Source organism: Chrysochloris asiatica, unplaced genomic scaffold (genome assembly GCF_000296735.1).
Source record: "Chrysochloris asiatica unplaced genomic scaffold, ChrAsi1.0 scaffold00110, whole genome shotgun sequence".
NCBI classification, from domain to species: Eukaryota; Metazoa; Chordata; class Mammalia; order Afrosoricida; family Chrysochloridae; genus Chrysochloris; species Chrysochloris asiatica.
This window is the reverse complement of record NW_006408628.1, coordinates 1,310,544-1,331,703: the sequence shown is the minus strand read 5'-3', so window position 1 is coordinate 1,331,703 and position 21,160 is coordinate 1,310,544. Positions and strand designations below refer to the sequence as shown.

The 21,160-nt window shown below is 37.3% G+C and overlaps 1 pseudogene; it reads left to right on the top strand.

Moving 5' to 3' along the window:
• The window catches only part of LOC102818905, a 29,065-nt pseudogene extending 12,184 nt beyond the window's left edge, over positions 1-16,881 (top strand).
• The last annotated feature ends 4,279 nt before the right edge of the window (positions 16,882-21,160 follow it).

Sequence of the window (21,160 nt, the reverse complement as noted above, 5' to 3'; positions counted from 1 at the left end):
AAAAAAAAAAAAAAGAATGTGGTGAGGATTTTGTTTTCTTTATATTGAGATGTAATCCATACCAAAGGCTGTGTGTGCTCTTTGACCTTCATCAGTAAATATTTTAAGTGCTCTGCACTTTCAGCAAACAAGGTTGTATCATCTGCATATCGCACGTTGTTAATGAGTCTTCCTCCAATCCTGATGCCAGTATTTTCTTCATATAACCCAGCTTCTTGGATTATTTGCTCAACATACAGGTTGAGTAAGTATGGTGAAAGAATACAACTTTGTCACACACCTTTTTTAATTTTAAACCATTTAGTGTCCCCATGTTCTGTTCGAACAACTGCCTCTTGGTCTGGGACAGATTCCTCATGAGCACAATTAAGTGTTCTGAAATACTCATACTTTGCAGTGTTGTCCATAGTTTGTCATGATCCACACAATCTAAAGCCTTTGCATAGTCAATAAAGCACAGGTAAACATTTTTCTGATAGTCTCTGCTTTCAGCCAAGATCCATCACACATCAGCAATGATATCCCTTGTTCCACGGCCTCTTCTGAATCCGGCTTGAACTTCTAGAAGTTCTCTATCAATGTATGCTTGTAGCCATTTCTGTATTACCTTTAGTAAAACTTTACTCAGATGGGATATCAAAGAGATTTTCCAATGATTTCTGCATTCAATTGGGTCACCTCTCTTTGCCATAGGCACAAATACATATCTCTTCCAACCAGTTAGCCAGATAGTTGTCTTCCAAATTTCTTGGCAGAGATGAGTGAGTGCCTCCTGCGCTGCCTCACTTTCTTGAAAGATTTCAAGTTGTATTCCATCATATCTTGGTGCCTTGTTCTTTGCTAATTCCTTCAATGTACCTTGGACTTCCTCCTTCAGTATCATTGGCTCTTGATCATATGCTACCTGTTGAAACGGCTGAACATTAACCATTTCCTTTTGGTACAGTGACTTTGTGTATTCCTTCCATCTTCTCTTGATGCTTTCTGCATCATTCAATCATTTGCCCAGAGAATCTTTCAATAGCAAAAGTCTAGGCTTGAATTTTGTCTTCAGTTCCCCCAGCTTAAGAAATGCTGAGCGTGTTCTTCCTTTTTGGTTTTCTGATTCCAGATCTTTGCACATTTTGTTGTAATATTTGGCTTTATCTTCTTGATCTGATCTTTGAAATTTTCTGTTCAGCTCTTGTATCTCCTCATTTCTTCCATTAGCTTTAGCATCTCTACGCTGGAGAGCAAGTTTCAGTTTCTCTTCTGACATTCATTTTATCCTTTTCTTTCTTTCTTGTCTTCTTAATGACTTTTTGCTTTCTTCATGTATGATGTTCTTGATGTCATACCACAACTCTTATGGTATTTGGTCTTTAGTGTTTAATGTATGAAATCTGTTCTTCAAATGATCTCTAAGTTTATGTGGGATATATTCAAGGTCATATGTTGTTGTTAAGTGTCACTGAATCAATTTTGACTCATATTGACCCTGTATAGACTTCCAAGACATGGCTGGTGAATTTGAACCACTGACATTATGATTAGCAGTTCAGTGCATATTCTACATCATCACATCAGGACTCTAATAATAGTTATCATTGATTTAATAACATACATACACAGTAACTAAAGCCTCCTGTCAGTTCTGCATATTAGATACCCTCACTCTTTTACAGATAGGGGGAAAAAATGGAGCTTAGGTAGGACAATGGCTTTCCCAAAGTTATTTAAATGGCAAGTGACAAGACAATAATTCAGATTCTACATCCCTGACCACAAATCTACTACTGTTTCTTCATTGTCCCACAGTTCCAGTAACTTGGTCAGAATACTTGTGTTCCCAACTGGAACCTGTTAACTAAAGTCCATTGATAAAGTGCAAATAATAATTAAGATCTGCCTTTTCTTTAAGCATAATAAAAAAAAAAGAATCATCTTGGCTTCTTTAATCGGTGACTAGATCTTGGCTAAAAGTAGAGAATACCAAAACGATGTCTCCCTGTATTTTATTGAGCATGCAAAGGCATTCCATTGTGTGTTACTTTTGCTAATTGCTTTTGAGTCAGTTCTTACTCATGGTCACCCTATGCACAACAGAATGGAACACTGCCCGATCCAGCACCATCCTCATAATTGTTATGTTTGAGCCCACTGTTGCTGCAACTGTATTAATCAAACTTTTTCGCTGACCCTCCTGTTTACCCAACATAAAGTCCTTCTCCAAGGAATGATCCCTCTCGAAAACATGTCTAAAGAATGAAAGATGAAGTCTCACCATCTCCCCTTCTAAAGTACATTCTGGATGTACTTCTTCCAAGACACATTTGTTTGTTCTTCTGGAAGTCCATAGTACTTTCAATATTCTTTTCCAACATCATAATTCTGACAATTCTTCTATGGTATTCCTTATAAATTATTCAACTTTCACATGCATATGAGGCTACTGAAAATACTATGGTTTGGATGAGGCACACCTCAGTCCTCAAACTAATATCTTTGCTCTTTAACACTTTAACGAGGTCTTTAGCAACAGATTTACCTAATGTAATACATCTTTTGATTTATTGACTGCTGCTTCCATGAGCATTGGTTATGGAACCAAGCAAATTGAGTCATTGATAACTTCTTTCTTTTCTCCATTTAATAAAATGTTACTTATTTGTCCAGTTGTGAGGATTTTTGTTTTTCTTAAATTAAGGTTCAATCCATACTAAAAGTCTTCGTCAGAAAAATTTCAAGTCCTCTTAGTTTTCATCAACAGGTTGTCAATGACTTTTCCTCCAATTCTAATGCCACGCTCCTCTTCATATAATCCAGCTTCTCAGATCATCTGCTCAGCATACAGAATGAACAAGTGTGGTGAAAGAATATAACCTTCATGCATACCTTTCCTGATTTTAAACCATTCAGTACCTGCTTGTTCTGCTGTAATGATTGCCTCTTGTTCTGTGTGCAGGTGCCTCATGAGCACAACTAAGTGTTCTGGAATGCCCATTCTTCACAATGCTATCCATTTATTGTTATGATTCGCACAGTCAAAATCCTTTGCATAGCTAATAAAGCACAAGTACACATTTTTTGGGTATTCTATACTTTCAGCTAAGATCCATCTAACATCAGCAAGTATATCCCTACTCCCACATTCTCTTATGAATCTGCCTTGAGTTTCTGGCATCCCCCTATCAATGTACTATCATAATATATTTTTTTAATTAGCTAAACAAAATTTGTTCAATAGTTTCTGCATTCCATTGGGTCACCTCACTTTGGAATAGACACAAATAAGGACCTCATACAATCGGTTGTCAGGTAGCTGGCTTCCAAATTTCTTCACATAGACAAACGAGTGCCTCCAGTGCTGCATCTGTTTGTGAAAACATTTCAATTGGTATTTCATCCAATCTTGGGAGTCATGTTTTTCACCAGTGCAGTTTGGAATTCTTCCTTCAATATTATTGGTTCTTCATCATATGAAACTTCTTGAAATGACTGAACATTAACCAATTCTTTTGGTACAGTGACTCTGTGTATTTCTCCCCTTTTCTTTTGTTGTTTCCACCGTCATTCTATATTTTGCCCATTGTTGTTCTTATTAAGTTTTGTTGAGTAAGTTCCAACTTATGCATAGGGTTTCCAAGATATTTTCTCCAAGAAGCAGCAGGTGGACTTAAAATTTTCAATCTTGTTGTTTGCAGTCTAGTGATTATACTATGGAGCTATCACACTCTTGCATTCTGCCCATAGAATCCAATATTTCAAATGAAGACTTTAATTTTTTCTTCAGTTCTTTCAGCTTGAGAAATGCTGAGCGTATTTTCCTTTTTGGTTTTCTAATTCCAGGTTTTTGCATATTTCATTATAATATTTGTCTTCTCGAGCTGCCTTTGAAATTTTGTCTTACTTTGTTTACTTCATCATTTCTTCCAGTTAATTTAACTTCGCTATGCCCAAGAGCAAATTTCACAGTTTCTTCTGACATCAATTTTGGTCTTTTCTTACTCTCCAGCTTTTTTAACAACCTATAGCATTCCTACTATAAGAAGTTCTTGATGTCATCCCACAAATCTTCTGGCCTTCTGGCAATAAGTGTCTAATGTATCAAATCTGTTCATAAGTCTACCTCTAAATTTAGGTGATATATACTTAGTGTCCTGGTGTGGTGCTGTAGGATAAATACTGGACTGAGAACCACAAGGTCAGCAGTGCAATCCCATGAGCTGCTCCTTGGAAAACCTATACAGGGTTGCTATGAGTTGGACATAACTCAACGACACTTACCAACATCAACGCTTAATGTCATAATTTGGATCTCTTGGACTTCTTTTAATTTTCCCCAACTTCAGCCTGAACTTGTGTATGAGCAATTGATGGTCTGTTCTACAGGCTGCCCCTGGCCTTATTTTGACTGATGATAATGAGATTCTCCATTGTCTCTTGGCACAGATTTAATCAATTTGATTTTTGGGTATTTAATCTGGTAAACTCCAGGTTTATAGTCAGCTTTTATGGTGCCGATAAAAGTATTTGCAGTGACTAATTATTGATCATGTAACATCTGTTAAGCAATTTCCAGTATCATTTCTATTATGAAAGCCATTTCCAACAATGGATTCTTCTTATTTGCTTCCCACATTCTCATTCCAATTACCGGTAATTATCAATACACCATGATTGCATGTTTGATCAATTTCAGAATGAAGAAGTTGGTAGAATTCTTCAATTTCATCATCCCTGACTTTAGTGGTTGGTGCATTCATTTGAACAATAGTGATATTAATTGGTCTTCACAGAAAGTATTGTACTTCAAGATAGATCTTGGAATGTTCTTTTGATAATGAATGTGACCTCATTCCTCTTGAATTCATCATTTCCTGCATAGTAAATCATAGGATTATCAGATTTAAATGCCAATACCATTTAATTGCCTAGGATATCAATCTTTATGCATTCCATTTCATTTTTGACAACTTTCAATTTTCATAGAGTCATGCTTTATGTATTCCTTGTTCCAATTATTTATGGATGTTTGCAACTGTTTCTTCTCATTTTACCTTGTTCCTAACAATAAATGAAGATCCTGAAAACTTAACTCAATCCACCTCATTAGTAAACACGACTTTGAAGAAACAGCTCTTCCCTAGTCTTCTCACATCAGGGGTTTGTTTTCTGGAACTATATCTGACAGTGTTCTGTTGCCATTCAAAAATTATTCAGTGGCAAGGAGCTCTGGTAGCATAGTGTTTACAAATCAGGCTGTTGACCTCAGGGTCAGCAGTTCAAAGCTACCAGCTGTTCCACAAGAGAAAGATGAGGCTTTCTGCTCCCGTAAAGATTTGTTGTTCTTGTTAGGTGCCATAGCGACCTTATGCACAGCAGAACAAAACAATGTCCGATACTGGGCAAACCTCACTACTGTTGTCACACTTGAGTCCATCGATGCTGCCACCTGGCCAATCCATCTTGTTGGGGGTCTTCCTCTTTTTCTCTAATCCTCCACCTTACCAAACATGATATCCTTCTCCAGCGACTATTCCCTGCTAACAATATGTCTAAGGTATGAGAGATGAAGTTTGGCCATCTTGGCCTCTAAGGAGCCCTCTGGCTGCACTTCTTCCAAAACGGATCTATTGATTGTTTTGGCAGCCCATGGCACTTTCAATATTCTCTTCCAACACCATAACTCAAAAGCATCAATTCTTCTACGGTTTTCCTTATTCACTGTCCAGCTTTTGCATGCATATGAGGTTATGGAAAATAGCATGGCTTGAGTCAGGCGCACCTTAGTCCTCAAGCTGACATCTTTGTTCTTCAACACTTTAAAAAGATCTTGTGCAGCAGATTTGCCTAATGCAGTAAGTCATTTGATCTCTTGACTGCTGCTTCCATGAGTGTTGATAGTTGATCCAAGAAGAATGAAGTCCTTGACAACCTCAATCTTTTCTCCATTGATAAGAATGTTATTTATTGGTCCAGTGCTGAGGATTTTTGTTTTCTTTACATTGAGATGTGATCCATATCAAAGGCTGTGCTCTTTGATCTTCATCAGTAAATGTTTTAAGTCCTCTTCACGTTCAGCAAGCAAGATTTATAGTGTCAGAAACCCTATACAGGGTCGCTATGAGTCAGAACTGACTCCATAACAACAACTGGCACATAACAACAACAAAAAGCCAGTCCTTTGAGGCTAATCAACTCAGAATGAAGACTGAACATTAACTGCTTCTAAAACAGCAACATGAAGGATTTCATGTCCTAAAATATGACCACACTAAACTGTTGCCCATTCTAAGACATGTAATTTTCTCTTTAAGTGACATCTGTAACCAATCTCTTACTGTAACAGTAATGCCCACTGATAATTTTGTTTAATTAAAATTTAACTTTTGCTATATGTGAATTGATTTTTGGTGGTGGTGTACCACGGATGGTGCAGTGTTTCAGTCTGTTGTATATACAGGGTCACTATGAGTCAGAACTAACTGGAGGGTACTTAACGACAACAACAACAATTGATATAAGTTGATGAGCACAATGGAATTGTGAATCACTTTAACTGCAACACTGCTAGATACGAGTCATTTATCATTCACATTTTCAGGTGGTTAAATAAGGTTAAAATACTTTGTGACCCCTTTCCCAATTCCATAGGTGTGCTAGATTTAAAAACTCAAATTAATTTGACTACTAAATCCTGTTCTTAAGACCATATTAGTTTTGAATGATTTTTAGTTTTTGGGTTTTTTTCCTCCTGCTCTCCCATCAAGATCTAGTTTTAAACATTTTTTTTTTTAATGGGCTTCTACAACAGAAAACAGTGAAAATCTTTGACTATTTTCTGTTTTTTCTGTGTACCTCAAATTAAACTAATTGTACCTCTTTCAACCACTGTTTTTAATCTTTTTACTTTTCTATTTTTTTCTAGTCTTATATAGTTAGAAAATACCACAATCCAACTTGTTAGTATTATCTTAAATATCATAATGTGATTATTTATGAGAAAACCCCAAACTTATTTGCTTTCTTCTGTGTGCAAGTCTACTTTCCTGATGATTGAAATCTTCACAAGACTTAGTATGGACCACTCCACAGGGCTGTTGTGAAAACTGACTTAACTTTTAGAGAGAAAACGTAGGTATTGAATCTTGCCCTGCTCCCAAATTAGTTACAGATAGATTAGAGTTCAGCATTTTAAAAGTAACTACAAGAAAAAAAACTGTATACAATATTAAGTACCTTACATATAAAAACTATAATGCCTTAGAATAAAATGGGACAAAGAATATCAATAGGCAAGTTGCCCATAAGATAATCAATAAAAATAAGAAGAGGTTCAGTCTCATTGATAATCAAATAATATGAATTAAAAAAAACTAGGAGATAGTGTTCAAAGTGGTAGACAGCAGTGTTTAACTTAAGAAAATTGGTGAGGCATGTTGTTGCAGGTGTTTTCCTATACTGCTGGTAATAATTAATTGATTTTTTTTTAATTCTAGAAATAAACAGTGATTTATGGCAAATGTATTTTTAAATGACTGAGTACTTTGAATACCTAATACCACTCCTAAAAATGAATTTTAATAAAGTATTCAGACTAGTGTGCTACCATATAAAGATATCTATGACACAGTTCTTTATAATAATGAAGGACTGAAAATACCTACATACCCAATGAAAAGTGAGCTACCAGAATTACAGAATATCATGTGCTCAGGTGTTGAGATACTATTTAGCTATTAAAAATTATAGTATCAGAGAATATAGACTTAGAAAAGTGTTCACACTTAATATTAATAGTAGCTATCTCTAGATGTTTCCAAATATTATTTTTTAATCATGTCTGAATTTTCAAATGTTTCTGTAAGTAACTAAGGTTACTTTAAACATTTAGAAAAGTGTAGCATTAACTACATCTGTGACATTAAAAAAAAAAAAACATGTTAAATAATATATCCAATTTATAAAACTTAACCATTTATTCACTTAATAGTCCATATTAAAGGATTGGCAAAGTGGCAAAATCAATGGGCTCAACCATAGCAACAATTGTGAGGTTAGCCCAGGACCAGGCAGTGTTTCGTTCTGTTGTTCATAGGATCATTATGAGTCAGTACCGACTTGACGACACCTAACAACAATAACTAACAACATTAAAGGAGTCCTGAAGGACACTGTAGGAAAAGCATTGGACTGCTAACCACAGGGTTGGTAGTTCAAATCCACTAGCCACTCCTTAGAAACCCTGTATAGAGTAACTTTGAGTCTGAATCAATGGGACGGCACTTCACTAACAGAACATTAAAATACAGAGCCTTGGTTTGGCACCATGGGATAGGTACTGTACTGTTGACTGCAAGGTCAGCAGTTCAAACTCACCAGGAGCACCTTGGTGGATTCTGGGTAGATATGAGTCAGAACCAACATGATGGCACTTAACAACAATTAAAGTATATTAATATGTCACATTATTTATAATTTGATTTTTTCACACTCTAATCAGAACTGTTCACACGACCATTTTCTCATACATTACTACAAAATCTGTGGGGGAGTAATCAGTTACTTCAAATTGTATGTTCCACTGATGGTTCATAATTACCTAAGAACATAATTACATATCAATTCCAGTTTTATTAGTTAACAGATACAAATATAGGCATTAAAAGAACTAAGGTATCATTTGAAATACAAAATCTCCTCCCGCTTACTAAATGAGAATACATTTATATTCCAACTACTGTCAGAGCCAGCAAACACAACTGATTTTACCTCCTGACAGTTCCTTTAATTGAGACCAATTAGACATTGAAGACATTAGTATTATGACTATCTACAAGTGTCAGTTAGATAGTCCTGGCCATGTTATAATTCACTCCCTGGCCATGTTATAATTCACTCCCTGGCCATGTTATAATTGCACTTCTCTGCCTTCTCAAACTCAGACATGGACTTTTGATTTGCTCTGACCAATGAAAAGTGAGCCAAAGCAAATGCAGCACTCTTGGGAGCAAGCTTGAAGCAGCAGCCCAAGCTTTACCACACCTGTCACTCCTTCCTCTGAAACCACAAGTGCACATGTGAAGCACTCTGCCATCAGCCTGTCCCTGAGAAACTAAGATAAGCAGAGTCTATTTGCTGACCCACAGTGGTAATGTATGTTACAGGTGTATTTTGCTGTTATAAACCACTGGGATATTTGAAATTTTTTTTGTAAAGCGACAACACTATACATGCTGAGGAGTTTCGGAAGGTATCATTTTCTTTACTCATTACCAAATTAATCTGACCTACAACCATCTGTAATACTGAAATAAAACAAGCCTGTCAGTAATGCTCTGATGACTCCTTAATTTATGAAAATTACCACAAGGGCAGACTTAAGAAATGTATGTTCTAACATGGAATATAAAGCCTAAGTCTCTATCTTTTACACAACTCTTTCTGAGAAATGGGAATAATGATTCAATTCATATGGATTCCGTTAACTAAAATTTCTCTTCTGGAAAGGCAAGACAGGCCCAGTGACTTTCTATTCACCACGCACATTAGCGGAGGACAGCCAGCTGGCAGAGGTCCTCTTCCTGGCACAAAGAGCACACAGCTGGGTTGTTTATTATTCTATTTCTCTGGAAGCCATCCGAGTGGCTCCCATAATTCCCAGGAGCTGAAACAGATGCTAATCAAAATTGAAACAGGAATCAGGAAGGTCATGGCGTCACTCATACGGTTTCTAGGTATTACTTATGAGCAGCTATCAAAATACAGCTGAATATTTTGCCAACTGCTTTAAATCAATACAGTTTACTATTAAGAGAAAATAGTTATAGCATTTTTTAACTTTCTTTGAAAACAAAAATGTAAGCTATTAAATATAACAAAAATCAATTAACTGCGCATTTAACCATAAAGGTAACAATAATCTATTTAGGATTACAAAATAAGGCAATTCTCCAGTTTTCTTTAGAAATGAAGGAAGAACTGTAGAAGCCTTTATTAATTCCTCTCACCTAGCATCATGTAAACAAAAATTGATAGAAGTGGAATTTTCAATGACGTTTAGATTATACCCCTCTCACTATAATTTTCATTTAAAATAAACAGCTGTGTAATCTCTACAGAGCACAGTACAAGAACAAGTCTTATGAAGGGTAAATTTGCCTGAAGACATATCTAACCAGCTAGAAATCACTGAATTGGATGACTTGTCTAGTTGCCTTCATTGGCTAATACATTCTCTTGTTGGCAGGTTTCCAAAATGAAAGATAGGCATGCATTTCAATCATTGAAACTGCATTACTTAGCTCAGCTATTTTATCCTGACTTTAATTATGTTGAATTAATAATGGCAATTTAATAAAAATTATCTTTAAGTTGTTCAACTTTTCATTTTTCATAATCTGATAAAATATAATGCATATAGCTAAAGTGTGTCAATTAAATATTGCATGTGTAAAATAATCCTAGATAATAAATTTTAACTTTTGTTTAAAATTATCAATTATGCATAAAAGTGTCAAAATGCTAAAAACATTCAAAGGGAAGATGACTGAAACAGAGAGACAGGTAGCATATGAAAAACACGTACGTTCAGAAAAGATTGCATGATAGTTCAAATGGTCATTTCAGACAGTGGTAGGCATCGAAATAGAACTAGACAGTGATTGATTGTCATGAAAAGATGTTCTTAATATGATTTTGGAATTCTTCTGTAATTAGGATTTGCTCCTTTCTCCTTATTTGCTTACTTATTAAGATACCTAATTACTTATTCATTTTTTGTTATTTACTTTTATTCATTATACTATTGACTCATGAATAATTCATGTTATCCTTTGAATTACAATCCACTACAATAGCTCTGGTAGCGTAGTGGTTACGAATCGGGCTGCGAACCTTAAGGTCAGCGGTTTGAAACTACCAGCTGCACCGTGGGAGAAAGATGAGGCTTTCTACTCCAGTAAAGATTTACACCCTCGGAAACCCTATACAGGGTCACTATGGGTCGGAACTGACTCGATGGCACATAACAACAACAACAACCATATTATGCTGCCTAAATTTTCACATCTTGGGAGCTCTTTCAGATTGGCTCCTATGCATCTTTGATAAGTTCCTATCCTTTTGCTTTTCTGCTTTTCTCTGATTTCTAGTTCTGGGCTCATCTTCTGTGTCCCTGCCACAGTCTTAGACTCAGCCATTTCTCTAGGGAGCCTCGTGTCCCTTTACTGGAAACTGAAGAGCATCAATCTAAACAAAATAATATGTCATAAATAGCACATAAAGTAATATTATAGATTATTTAAATAAATTAATTGATAAATGTACTGAGAAATTATATCGAATTTTAATATAATAGTTATCAAATGCATATGCTGTTATTGTTGTTAAATGCTATAAAGTAGGTTCCAACTCATAGTGACCCTACCCTGCACAGGGTTTCCAAGAAGCTACTGTGGACTTGGAGCTGTCCACCTTTTGGTTATCAGTCCAGTACTTATCCTACAACATCACACCAGAATTCCAGAAAAAGTTTAAAGCACAGAAAAAATTAGTTTTGTAACTCTTTGCAACTAGTTTTCACATAAACATTTAAAAAGCATAAATATATATGACCACACAATTTTATTTCCTCTTTGGTGCTGTTGGTTAGACATTGGACTGATATCCACAAGGTCAGAGGTTCAAACCCACCAATCTCTCTATGGAAGAAAGATGAGGCTGTCTGCTTTTGTAAAGATTTAGTATCATAAATCCTGTATAGAATTGCTATGTGTCAGAGTAGACTGGAGGCAGTGAGTTTGCTTTGGTGGGTTTTGAGTACAGGCAGTCCCAGGTTACAAAAAATCTGACTTATAACCAACTACTTCTGCTTAGATGTTTGTAAATATGTCCTCACTTTGAAATCATTGAACCAAGCCCTACTTTTAACAAACCCTTTTTCACAATCACAGTGACTTTCTGTATATGCAACTTTTAAATTACTGAAATGGCTTCAACTCTTTGCTTGCACTAAAATATAGCTAATTAAGAGCCATATCCCACCACGCTTCAGGCAATATGCTGTACTGTGGGGGTTTGTGTGTTGCTGTGATGCTAGGAGCTATACCAACAGGATATTAAATAACATAGAGTCAGGTTTCAACTGAGCTTCCAAACTAAAACAGACTAGGCAGAAGAAAAGGCAGAATATTTCTGAAGGTCAAACCACTGAAAAGTTTATGAATAACAGTGGAACATTGTCAGCAACATAATATTGAATATTGAAACGGGATGGATACCACCAGAATATTCACCATGATGTGGTGCTGTAGGAACAACACTGGTCTGCGAACCAAAAGGTCAGCAGCTCAAACTGCTCCTTGGAAACCCTATATAATTTTGACTCATAGGGCCACTATAAGTCAAAATTGATTCAATGGCACTTAACAACAACATTATCAGATATAGTGCCAGATGGAAGGTTCTCAAAATATGACTGGGGAAGAGCTGCCTCCTCAAAGTAGAGTTGACAGTGATGACACACATGGAGAATAGCTTTCAGGACCTTGATCTGCAGATGGGACACAACAGAAAATGAGTAGAAACAGCTGTAAAAATCCATTAATAATAAACAGGGAATGTATGAAGTATGAATCTAGAAAAATGGGAAATTGTCAAAAAATGAAAATGAATGAAGATCAATAGCCTAGAAATTAATGAGCAGAAATGGAATGGTATTGACCATTTTGAATCTGACAGTCATCTGGTTTACTATACCGAAATGATAAATTGAAGAGGAATGGCATCACATTCATCATCAAAAGTAATATTTCAATATCTATCTTGAAGTATACCACTGTCTGTGATATGATAATATCCATATGCCTACAAGGAAGAGCACAGTCCTGGTGTGGCACTGTAGGATAAGTGCTCGACCACAAAGTCCATGTGATCTGCAAGGTCAGCAGTTCAAAGGCATCTGACTAAACTCACAGAAACTTTATACAGGGTTGCAATGGTTCAGAATTGACTCGAAAGCACTTAACAACAACAACAACAACACAAGGAAGGCCAATTAATACCACCATTTTTCAAGTTTGTTATTGTTGTTGTTAAGTACCGTGGAGTCGGTTCCGACTCATAGTGACCCTGCATAGGGTTTCCACGGCTGTAAATCTTTACAGAGGCAGAACACCACATCTTTCTCCCACGGAGCCGCTGGTAGTTTCAAACTGCTGACCTTGAGGTTGGCAGCCTGACTTGTAACCACTACGCTTTTCAAGTTTACGGACCAACAAATAACGTCAGTAATGATACAATTGAAGACTTCTACCAACATCTTCAAGGAGTTCTAGTAGCATAGTGTTTATGAGTCAGGCTGCTCACCTCAAGGTCAGCTAGTTCAAAACTACCAGCAGTTCCACAGGAGAAAGATGAGACTTTCTGCTTCTGTAAAGATTTACAGCCTCAGAAACCCTATACAGGGCTGCTATGAGTCGGAACCAACTCCACAGCACACCACCGCCACCACCATCTTCAATCTGAAATTAATCAAAATGTATTGATAATTACTGGTGATTGGAATGAAAAGGTGGCAGCAGGACTGGGCTCAAGCGTAACAACGATTGTGATGTTGACACAGAACCGAGCAGCGTTTCATTCTGTTGTGCATAAGGTCACTATGAGTTGCAACTGACTCAATGGCACCCAACAAAAACAACAACAACATGGACAAACTGGAGAGTCCTGATGTGATGCTGTAGGAACAACACTGGACTGTTATTACAAGGTTGGCAATTCATTTATAATAATGAAGGACTGAAAATACATAAATGAACAATAAAAGGTGAGTTAACAGAATTACAGAATATCATGTGGTCAGGTGATGAGATACTATTGAGCTATTTAAAATTACAGTATCAGAGAATATTTATAGACTTAGAAAAGAGTTCACATCTTAATATTAATAGTAGCTAGTCTAGTAATAGTCTTTACTAGTGACGAGGGTGAGGGTGCCGCTAATGCATGGCATAAGGTGGCCATATTAATACGCAAAATATCACAACCAATAGATTAAATATTGGAGATCAATGAGGCTATGGTTGATCAGGTACTTGATACTTCTCTGGAATTATGTCAGGATGAGGAGTATAGAAAAGCTGGTTGGTTGATCCTACTTCAACTAGAACAAGTGATAAAGAGATGAGCTCAGGGCTAAGGAGTCACAGCTCCAAGTTTTCAGTTGTACCTTGAAATAAAACCTTATTTCTTATAGTAGAACTGATATTGCCAAAACAAACCCATAGATTCATTGTAAAAGTGGCTGAATTACAGTGCCCGCTGAATTTCCAACCTTGAATTGTGTCTGATGTTAGGAAGGGCATTGGCTAGAAAGAAATTGAATCCTGAAACTTGGGAAAGGAACCTATAGGCATATAATCAAGAACCTGGGGACACAGGGTCCCTAAATTCTGTTAAATCATTCCTTCCAACATAATCAGTCATCTTAGTCTCTGCTGTTGAGATTAACCAAGGTGTATCCAATGAGTCTTAGTCTGTGGCCATACCTGGGAAACTGTCTGGAGAATTGTGTGAGGCACATGCCTTACAAGACATTGCTGACTATCCCCAGGTAACACACCCATTATTGCTTCTACACCTATAACTAGATTTAAGTTCCAATGAGCCTCAAAAGGTGAAGTACAAATTGTGATCCATGAAGAGGTACACTACACTCAAAAATTACCACTTGAGTTTTCTAATATGTACAAGCATAAACCTGGAGAATATGTGTAGGAATGGTATCAAGTTTGTGGGATAATGATACAAGGAACATAAAGTTGAATCAGTCTACGTTTATTGATATGGGCCCACTGACTAAGCATTCTTCATTCAGTGTTTTAGGTTGAGAGGTTAGGAGAGGATCTAATAGTTTATTTTGTTGGTTCACTAAAGCATGGATTGTACCATAGCCTACAATAAATCGTGTTGAAGTACAAGACCTGCCTTGGTGTATAATAGAAGGTATCCAAAGCCTTAGGAAAATTGGCATGTTAGAGTAGATTTATCAGGATAGACTCATACACCCACTGTAATATAGTGAATTATTTAATATGTCTCATCCAACCTTAGTTTTTGTACCTCCCACCAAACTCATCTGAGTAAGAGAAGGCTGGAGAAGATAAGATGACATGATTCTGCTATGGACACTAGCTGAGTTAACTGCAATTGTATAAACTTGAAACTCCAGTTTGGGTATATAATGAGTCATTCCAAATCAGTAGGAGGGAATCTCCCTATCAGCAAAGAAGAAAAGCTGGGAATGGAGCATGTCATTTGGCCCCCGAGATCCCTTCACATTGAACCTCCTCAACCCAGGGATAGAAAGCAGTGACACCACAGGAGTGGCAGAGGAGAGGCAGCAGCAGAACCAAGGTCCAGAGCTTGAGACAGAGCAGTCTGATTCTCAGCCAATGGAGCAAATAAAGCTGAATGGTTTCGAGCACGAGGCTTTCTTGAAGAGTGAGGTGGCTCCAGGCACTTAACTGGAGGTGCAAGGCTTCCTGATTCATGGAAGCAGAGCTGAGTGCTTTCAGACAGAGGCTTCTGGAGGAATGGTGTGCCCTATGGGCATTTATCAGCAACCCTAAAAAAGCTTTGTAATATTGGCCAAGCAGACAGAAAGGCCTTGTGAGCGTGGGTAAGGAGAAGTTGTGCTTACTGGAAGAATTGTACCCTGAATATTTCTGCCTCTGAATATTAATTTATTAACTTTCCTAATAAACCTTAAATCTGTAGTCAATGCAATGAATTATTGACCCTTGATTTGCATCACCATGTTTTGTACCCAAAGATAGACTACCCAGAGGACACATCTTTTACCACAACACTGAGCGACAAACTTGTTAATAGAGCCCTAGCTTCCTTGTATAATACTGTGATAGATATTTTGTGTAAATCAGGTTTGACAGTGGGAGATGCTCTATTTGAATTAAAACACCTAATTACAATGGGGCCGATTGGAAAGCAGTGGTAATTGGAAAGCGGTGGTAAGTACCAGCACTTAATCATTAAAGACAAGGTGAGCACTGTTATGATCATTATCATAACAGCAAAGTCAAAGTAGCAATCAGAGGATTCTGACTTCTGTGGATTTAAGGCATTAGCTAATTAGGGTGTCTGTAGAAGTGAAACAGATGGGAAACCTACTAAATATTTGTTGATTTATACAAGTGGAAGAATTCTAGGTTAAGTGAATGTTAGTATAACTGGGATTACCAGAACAGAGTCTCAGCCCCTCAATAAAGTTCCAAACTTGAGCCAGTTTATGGTCTTAGATCCCCTTGAATGAAGTGGAGGCCACGAAAATATTACACTGTTAGGTTTTCACCCAGCCTACCACAAACGGATATACTGTCTTTTACAAGAATCACTCTTTACTGAGGAAAAGGAAAAAAAAAACAAAAAACACTTTTCAGGGACTACTGAGTGAGCACTGACTCTGAAATGACACTAATTCCAGGAAGCCCAAAAAGTCACTATGGTCTACCAGTCAGAGTAAGGGCATATAGAGGTCGTGTTACTAATAAAGTTTTAGCTCCAGTTATCTCACAGTGAGTTCCTAAACCATCCTGTAGTGATTTCCCCAGCTCCAGAATGCATGATTGGAAAACACATACTCAGCAACTGTCAGAAATCCCACATGAATCCTCTACATGTAGAATATGGACTATTATGGTAGAAAAAGCCAAGCAGAAGCCATTAGAACTGCCTCTAGCCAGCAAAATAGTAAACCAAAAGCAATACTGCTTTCCTCGAGGGATTCCAGAGATGAATGCCACCATCAAGGAACTGAAGGATGCAGGGGTGATGATTCACAGCATAGCTCCATTTAAGCTGCATATATGGCCTGTGTGAAAAACAGTCTTGGAGAATGATTACTATAAATTTAACCAGTTGCTGATGCAGATATGGTTTAATTGTTTGAGCACATTAATACATTTCCTGTACGCAACAATTGATCTGGTGAATGCCTTTTCCTCAATTCCAGTTACAAAGATTGTTACTTTGCTTTAGGACAGAATGCCGAGCCATGAGCCACTAAGTCACCAAATGACCAGAGCTGCCCATCATGAACTGGGTGCTGTCTGACACAGAGCCACAAAGTTGAATATGCACAGCAGCACTCTATCATTAAATGGAAATGAGATCTACAAGATCAGGCTCTAGATGGAGCTGAAGGCACAAGTAAGCTTCATGAACAAGTGCACAAATGCCCATAGTCTCCATTCTTGTTACATACCTTCCTCTCCTACTCTGCACCGTTGGCCTCATGGGGAGTCCTAATGATCATCTGACTGTGGAAGCGTAAACTCGTGCTTCGACTGCAGATAGTTCTGCATGATATATACAAGTACCACTTGAAAGTAGACAGCAACAGCACTACAGTCCCTTTCTGGAACTTACTTTAGGGAAAATCCTCCCATTGACCAGAACAGTGACCTGGTTGTTCATTTTGCTTGGTAGGAGAAATGGCCAGATGTGTGACTATATACTGGTCCATGGTCTGTGGGCAATGATTTGGCTGTATGTTCAGAGATTTGGAAGGAACATAACAGGAAATTAAGGATAAGGAGGTGTGGAGAAGAGGTACGTAGAAAGTACTTTCTGGATGGACCAAAAAAGTGAAGATATTTGTGTCTTAAGTGACTGTTTACCTCAATAGTGGAGAATTACAATAACCAAGTAGATAGGATAACATATTCTATATAAACTAATCATTCCTTTCCCCTGCCACTACTTTCATTGTCCAATGGACTCAAGAACAAAGTGGTCATGGTGGCAAGAATAGAGGTTCAGCAGCATGAACTGTGACTCACCAAGGCTTACTTGGCTACAGCCACTGCTGAGTACCCAATCAGTTAGCAGTAAAACCAACACTCTGAGATATGGGACCATTCCTCATAGAGATCAGCCAGCAACCTGGTGGCAGGTTGAGTATATCAGGCCAGTTACTTTATGGAATAGGCAGTGTTTGGTTCTTACTGAACAGACACTTACTCTGGATATGGATTTGCCTTTGTTGTATGCAATTCTGCTAAAACTACCATCATGGAGTTGTAAAATGTCTTATCACCATTTAATTATATCTCACAGAGTATCACCTTGAATCAAAGGACTCAATACTTAGTAAATAAGTGTGGCAATGGGTCCATGCTAATGGAAATCACTCGTCTTACCATGTTCCCCAACATCCTGAAGCAGAATGTGGAGTGGTCTTCAGAAGATATAATCATAGTGCCAGCTAGTGCAACGTTTTGCAGGGTTGGAGTAATGTTCTCTAAAATGCTGAATATGCTCTAAACAAGTGTCCAGTATATGGTTGTTTCTCCAATAGCCAGGATACACCATCCAGTAGCCAAAGTGTAGAAATGGGAGTGGAATCACTTACTATTATGCCTAGTGTCTTATTTGCAATTTTTTTGCTCCCAATCCTTCTGGCCCTATGTTCTTAGGGTCTTGATGTTTTAGTTTCAAAGGGAAGAATACTCCCACCTGGAGACATAACACTGATTCTATGACCTAGGAAATAAGAATGTCTCTGGCCACTTTGAGTTCCTCATGCCTTTTGTTCAACTGACAAAGAAGAGAGTTACTGTATTGGGTGGTGTGGTTGATCTTGATTACTAAAGGGAAATAATATTCACATTACATAATGGAGGTTAAAAAAATATATGTATATAATCCAGGAGATGCCTTAGGATGTCTCTTAATAGTACTATGCTCTATGGTTAAATTTGATGGTAATCTACAGAAACCCAACTCCAACATGACTGACAACAGTCAAGACCCTTCAGAAATAAAGGTATGGGTCACCCCACTGGGGAAAGAGTCATGACTAACTGCAGTGCTTGCTGAGGGCAAAGGAAATAAAGAATGGATGGTAGAAGAAGGCAGCTTTAAATACCTGTTATGGCCATGTGAACTGCTGCAGAAACTAGGACTATAAAATTGTTAATAGTGCTTTTCCCTTGTATGAATATATTAAATATTTTTCTGTGTTTATAAAATATAAGATGTAAATGGGATGAGTGTGTTTTGGGTTGTGCATGTATTAGTTGTTTGATGTTAAGTGCAAGAAGGACTTATAATGGTTTTTATTTAGAGATTGTGTATGGTTTGAGGAGATATGTACAAGTATCAAATTCACAAGGTGCATATAGTTAAGGTTTTATGTCAACTTGACTGGGCTGGGATTCTCAGTAGTTCGGCAGTTGAGATGGAGTCATCTCCCAAGAAGAGATCTAATATAAATCAACTTCATGATGAGATCTGCTGTGAGAAGCCAATCAACTGAAAGGAAGTTTTTCAGGGGTATGACTTGCTTCCAAAATACTGGAAAGCAAACATTCTTGCTTTCTGCTGAGTTGAATCCCACCAGTCAACTTCTGATTCCTTGGACTTGAACCACTGACCTGCTCTATTGTCTACCAAACCTGGAAGTTGTCAGCAGCCTGATATTTTATCTGACTGGTCTGCCGACCATCTGACTTGACAATCTTGGTTTATCAGACCCATGAATGCACGACTGACTTGCCCACCTCTATAATGTAAGCCATTTCCTTGATATGAACTCATTTTTTATTGTTGTTGTTAATTCCATCAAGTCAATTCTGACTCATGGATACCCTGTCTGGGGTCCAAGGAGCAGCTGGTGGGTTTGAACATCCAACCTTGTGATTAGTAGTCCAGGACTTATAAGAAAAACAAAAATAAAACTCTTTATATAAACATATATAAGTTTCACTAGTTTTGCTTCTAAGGAGAACCCAGTTTAAGACACCTGATCACTGCATATATATCCCTTACTTCTTACAAAAATACTAGACACATTTCTAAAACTAAAGGTCACAATTATTTCATCTTTTCAAAGACTTCCACATTAGAAATTCTCCCCAAGGCTAGTGCCAAATAACTGAATAAAACTTGAAAGTTGTATTCTTAGGCTGTCAGAAAGGTTTCCTTCCTAAGTCAAAGCCTAGAGGAAGACAAGCCACTAAACCACCAGATTCTCAGAGCTTGTGTAGTGTAAGAATGACTTTGAAAACTGTAGAAGGAGTATGACAACTCTACAGTATGTCCTTATCTGTATGCAAGAGAACACAAGACAGCTCATATTGGCATGTAACTATAACATGTATTTTTCATGCTGTTAGATCATTTCCAAACTAAATCCATTGTCATCTAGGCCGTTTTGACTTATAGTGACCTTATATGACAGAGGAGACTGCCCCTTAGGGTTCCCAAAGCAATACTCACTAGGGAAGCAGACTTCATATTTTTTTCCAGTGGAACAACTGATGGGTTCAAACTGCTGGCTTTCTATCAGCAGCAGAGAACTCAGTCACTCTACCACCAGGGCTCCTATGGAGTCATTTAGGCATCAAGAAATTAACATTTTCAAAATTAAACATGGGCTACTGAATGAAGAAGAAGAAAAAAGAATGCACTTTAAAATAAGCTCTAATATCTGAAAAAAAAAAAAAAAAGATAATTCCTTCAGAAAATTGGTTATAAAGAGAAGACTAGTCATGTTATTAATTGAGTGTTTTAATAATGTATTTTAATAGGAATCTGCTAAGGGAAAGAACAATTGTGTCCATCATGGCATATGCGGCTATAAAGCCAGGTTTTATACATTAATATTAAAAAATATAGAATCAAATTGTTAAGTCTATAATGGGTAAAAATCACAAATTCTTGCACAGAAATTATTTCATTTTTAAAAGTCATTTCATGTTTTCCTATCCCTGATGATAATATTAATTTGACCTACACCACATTATGAAGCAGCTAAGGTTTGTTTGGGAACTTTCCACCTCTTATTGTCACCAACTTTCTGTTTCCTTTTCATAGACTCTGTTTTCATGCTCATCCATGTAGCATCATAACTGGATTTCCTTTCTCTAAGAAACTCCCTTGCTCTGCTCCCTTCCCCTCTATTTCCAGTGTTAGTAAATGAAGAAACTAAGTTTGCTATGATAAGTATCTTTGGGCACTTAATATCCTAACGGTCACCCACCTACAAGTTCAACTATTTATGGAGGATCCACACACCACTGAAATGCTGTGTAACAACACAAGGTTTTTGCTAATACTAGTTTGTATTGTTGTTAAGTGCTGTCGAGTCGATTAC